Genomic DNA, 5626 nt, shown 5'->3' with positions numbered 1-5626 from the left:
GCCTGGCCTCCAGATCATCACGAAATTGCTCAGACTCTCTCTGCATCTGTAGTTTCATCTCTTCTAATCTAAGAAAGCGCTCCCCCAAAGTGCGGATCACGGAGACCAATTCGGAGAGCGGAGTGCTGTCAACTGGGGGCTGTTGATGCTGCAAGCTGGACTTTGAAGAAGTCCTATGGTTGAGGAATTTGTCCATCTTGAAAGCCTTCGCGGCCTGATAGTCTATATTGCGGCTGCGCTTCTTGTGGAGAGATGTGTAAGAAGTATCATGGTCATCTAGAGACCGGTTGCGATACCAGCATTATAACTTATGGGACCATATGCATCTATGGCTAGATAGGTGGAAATGGTACAAAGCATTCCAAGAGCTACAACTGTGATCCCGTACATGGCTGCTAGGGTATTGCTGACATAGATGGCAACAGCAATAGCAAATATTGGAACAATTACAGACTTGTAGCCAAGTGCCAAACCAAAGATGACATTGGTAGCAGCTCGTGTCCTGCAAGAATTAGCAACATCCTAGACTAGTCTGTATGTATTGCCGGTGAAATACTCTATAACATAGCCAATTACCAACCCTGCCCAAAGCCCTACTCCAACGCAAAAAAATAGTTTCCAGTTTTGAACCATCTTTGCACCACCGTTAGGATCATATATGTAAAACGTGGATGGTAGTGCCAGCCAACAAACAAAAGCTGCACCGAATGTCATTAAGTTGGTGGATATCAGCACAACTGTCTCTTCAGTGTAGATTCAATATCCCTTAGATTTGAGATCTCGAACACATCAATTGCGAACAAGGTTGTGATGAGGCACACCACAATGCCCATAGAGCTAATGAGTAGAGGGAAGCACATAGCAGTGAAGTCATGATTTGTGCCAAATGATGACATGGAAGCCACAACAAGAGCTGTGCAAGAAGCTTCAGCAAAGGAGCCAAACAAATCTAAACCCATTCCAACAATATCTCCCACATTATCACCCACATTGTCAGCAATGATCGCTGGATTTTGCGGATCGTCCTCTGGGATATTCTTTTCTACTTTTCCAACAAGATCTGCTCCAACATCCGCAGTTTTGGTATAGATTCAACCTCCAACCCTTTCAAATAGAGCCACGGATGAGCATCCAAGCCCATAGCCAGTGATGGACTCAAAAAGGCCCTCCCAATCATCCTTGTAATAAAGATGGAACAATTTTATAGTGATGTATAAAGCTATGAGGCCATTAGCAGCAAGTAAGAAACCCATCACCGAACCTGATTGGAAGGCAATTTTGAATACTTTGCCTATCCCTTTTCTGGCTTCCAAAGTTGTGCGAGCATTCGCATATGTTGCGATCATCATGCCCAAAAATCCCGACACTATGGACGTCAAAGCTCCCAATATAAATGCAACTGTAGTGAAAATCGTTGTAAAGAGAGCTGGGGCACATTCCTACTTTGGATCGTATCTACAAGGCTGGGGCTTAGTGAACCCCTTCACAGATCCCAGGAACAAGAAAATGACAGTAGCAAATATGCCCATGAAATAAACCAAATACTTGTACTTTGTCAACAAAAACGATGTGGCTCCTATGGATATGGCTTGTTGAATTTCAGCGCATTTCCTAATAGCTGTTGCATCTGGTTCCTCATCCAATCTATCCTCCTCGTCACAATCTAATGAGATGTTGTGACTGTGGGTCCAGTGAACTTGTCAAATTCACAAGTGCATCTCCATTCTAAAGTTTCAGGCACCCACGATTTGCTGTGCCTCCCCATATTATTCCCACAGGGCTAGGCTTTTTCTTGCCTTTCTCAAGCATCAGTACCAAGCTGCCACTGTCTCCCTGCATGTCAAATGCCTGCTGGTTCTCTCCCACAATCAGGAAATCAGTGAAAAAGTAATTGCCCTTCTCGTCATCGTACTCAAAGGCATATGCCATGATGCTTCCTTCTGTTAGCCCTGAGCTTCTGCCAACTTTTATTACCCTCCTCCCCACGATGCTATTAATGCTTTCTTGCAAGTCAATAGTTATAACATCTCCCATCTCACCTACCCCTTTGATAGTAGTTGTGACTTTGGAGACATCAAAATTATCCTCGAATGGAATGAAAGCACCATCAACTCACACAAATGTCTCTGCACCATGAACAAACATCATCAAGTATCAATATTGTTATATCAAGAAACGGAAACCAGAATTCTTCTTTCAACTCACAGAGAAGTTTATAAAATGGACAATAAAGAATGCCTTAACGGCAGACAGCTCAAAAAAAAGTAGCAAAGATGGAAACCTAGATTCACACTTGTAAAAATGCCATACCACTGCTCATTTGTAATAAAAGACGTTGCCCTTTCCACTGCACCCAAATAAACACCAGGTCCAATATTTGGAGGCAGTGGATGGAACATCTTCTGGTTGGGGTAGTCCAAATCAACTGCAACATGTCGATTTGTCAGAAACCCAACCTGACAAGTCCATGTCCTACTCTGTACTATGGCTCCAAGTGTACCAAATGTCTCCTGACTTGCAACGTGTGAAATTCACCAGAGAGAGAAACGTATCAGAATTGTCAAACTAGTAATGATGCAACAATTATTTACATATATTGCAACTAAAAATCTACCAATCTTCACCTCTACAGTGTAAAAAACACCATCAGTTGTTTAATTGATATATGATGAAGCATGTACACACTCTCAGCATTTCTCAAAGTTTATGGAAAGGAGGGGAAAAATGTGCGGAAAACATCTAATGACACCAAAAACACAGAAACACATGTGATGGTCATTTCTATTTTCTATACACAAATATGTACATCATCATGCTGCAATTGAGTATATCGGTAAACAAAATGATGATAGATTCGAGAGTGATGCCCCTCGAATATCAATGTAGACATATCAATCTGCCACTAAATTGTACACTATCATAATGCATCAAATGCCCTCATTTGATAGTTTATACAACTCAATTAAATAAAAAATACTAAACAGTTTGTTAGATCAATATAAGACATCAATCTTGATTACATAAAAGGGCCTACAGTTGATCCGAAAATTGAACTAAGACCACAAGCATGACATCAAAAGAGTAGACACATCCAGATTATGACCATGCTCTAAGGCTATGCAACTGATCCTTGAGACATTTTAGAAACTTGGTTGTAAGATGCACACCTCCAAAACAAACGTAAAATTATAGAATGACTAAATTTCAAGACGAGCAATTTGTATTCAAACTTTGAAGTTATTCATTGGCTTTTTACATGAGATCCTGGACCAATGGATGGGTCATTGCCCCTTAAACCTTCAGCCAGCTCTGTGTATACCTCTTGCTTAGGGGTTGCGGCTAGAATACCAAAATAAGAGAACTCTACCACATCAACATCACACCATATGCCTCCAGCTGGTCCCTAAAATCATCCAAATGGGTATAACTATAATATTTCTGTGTCAGCTTGCCAACTTAGATAATGATTCAACACTTTTACAAAACTGGACTTTTCTCCTGCACATTACTCATGGAAAACCAGGCAAGGAAACTTCTCTGAAAAAGGGACCATGAAGTTAAGCAAGAAGTCCACTACATTGAAACTAGTATTACCTCTGGATCTTTAGTTGACATCATAATGCTTCTCATGTATAGGCAATCTAGGCAGTTATTGCTTAAACTTGATCACAGAATTAGAGGCCATAAAACCACATGCCATGGGTTTTAGAGGCAACTTCCTTCACCTCAAGATAAGTTGGAAGCCTCATGCACTCTTGAAGCCATGCTTTATGAACCTTCCGAGCTACAAACACAATGATTGCAGGAGTACTTGTTAAATGCCCCTGCCTTCTGCGGAATCTCACTGTTGTTCCAAGGCTGACTCTGCATAGGCGCTTGCTATGATATGCTCGGATAGTCATGATATCCAGAAGTATCGAAGCTTGCCTGCCATTGGGCACCCTTTCACTTATGTCTGAGTTTAGATCCTTTTGTAGAACAAAAAAGAATCTTTTCCTTTCTTCTGCTCTTACATGAGGCCTATATGCAGGAGGCCATAGGAAATAACCAGCACTACCTTCCAAATGGTGATGAGCACCAGACGCCAATGCTTGCAATGTAGGACCATCTTCTCCAAGAAGATGACTAGAGTTCCCAAATGACATGGAATAATCATGATCTAGTGCTGAACTCTTTGATACAGGTGAAGAGGAACAACAAACCCATGAATGATGAATCTTTGAGATGTCGATCTCCTCAAAAGGCCTGCAAGAACAGCATTTGATGTCTCAAACAAAGGTAATTCAAGAAAACAGGTAATTCAAGAGAAGTAAATGCCAAAATATCACTTTGGGTTGTCTTGGCCTTTTGTTAATCAAGCGCACACTGCACAGATAAGGGCGGGATTTGCTATGAATCTATTAATAACAAATTTCAAAATAAAGAGGGTTTCCTTGTCATCTGTAGAAAGACCCGCCTTCTGGGCACATGTGATATTCGATGAATTGCGTTTGAATCACCTCATATTTTTGGTTTTTTCTGTTTTGGGTTCTCCATCAAGAAGACATGGTCATCATCAGAAAGACAGCAGGCCTGTTGTCCCTGCCCTGCCTCCTTGCCCAGAACGGCAAGACTCATTCAATCCGAAGGATAGACAGCATCCTCGCAGAAGGGTTGGGGACAATCATGGAAGAGCCAAAGGCCTTGAGCCCTTACACCTCCATTGATGCTGTGAAATCATCAGGAGAGAGAGCAGGTAATGATGATGATTGCCAGAGTAAGAAGGAGCACAACAATTTCATGTCCCAAGGCTACCTGCTGCCTCGCACAAGGGTGCCCACCATCGAAGGTCAGCTCTGTTCTCTCCTCGCCCTTGTCCTCGATCACAGATTTCTATGTGTGCGCAACGTTTGCACTGATGGATAGAGAAAACCTAGCAGAGACATGAATGAGCTGGGTCTACTGGTGAATTTGATCATGCGCAGCTTTAGGCTGCCGGAGAAGTATATGTCTTTCAATCACCTAGTGCCAGAGGTCCAGGACCGACTCCGAAAGCACTTCAAGAAGATGGCAACAGTGGAGAAATCAGTGAGATGCCCTACCTGCGGGACGCCAGACAAGGTCAAGTTCGATCTCTGTATTCAATTGTGGAGGACCCAATGCCTTCACTCTTCAACCTCCTTATGCAGACCGGTCGTAGGGAATTTGAAAAATTTACAAGCAGATGGGGCAAGCTGTCGTAGGGATAGTAGTTGTGCATACCTCCATGGTTGTCGACGATTATGCTACGGGTTGAGTCTCAACGACTAGCAGATGAAGAGCTGCTTGCTTTGAACTGCTATGACACCTAGGCAAGCATCTAGTATGTTATAGCTAGGTTGATCAATGTCATTCAGTATTTCTCTTGCTTTAATATATTTCAGTAGTTTGTTTTTTCACCTTCAATCCTATTGAAACATATGTTTAGACCCTAGAGTTTATGCAAAACACCCAGCCACTTTGGAACATTGCCAATCAGAGTGTTGCTCAAATTGGTAAGATAGAATATATGCATTGAAATGATGTCAAATAATTGATTGGTATTTAGGTACATGACCACCACCACAATACACTCCCAAGTTGAGTCTAATATGCTTCTTGACATGAG

At 42.0% G+C, this 5626-nt stretch overlaps 2 pseudogenes; both read right to left on the bottom strand.

Annotated features, from left to right (window-relative positions):
• Nucleotides 1-276: 276 nt before the first annotated feature.
• LOC148018724 (pyrophosphate-energized vacuolar membrane proton pump 1 pseudogene) lies at nucleotides 277-1724 on the bottom strand (annotated as a pseudogene).
• A 1-nt stretch (nucleotide 1725) lies between these two features.
• LOC148018723 (protein NARROW LEAF 1-like) lies at nucleotides 1726-5175 on the bottom strand (annotated as a pseudogene).
• Between the last annotated feature and the right edge of the window lie 451 nt (nucleotides 5176-5626).

This window comes from Lygodium microphyllum, chromosome 20 (assembly GCF_053477565.2).
Source record: "Lygodium microphyllum isolate KBCC chromosome 20, Lygodium_microphyllum_v1.1.10, whole genome shotgun sequence".
NCBI lineage: Eukaryota > Viridiplantae > Streptophyta > Polypodiopsida > Schizaeales > Lygodiaceae > Lygodium > Lygodium microphyllum.
This window is presented reverse-complemented; position numbering and strand designations above follow the sequence as displayed.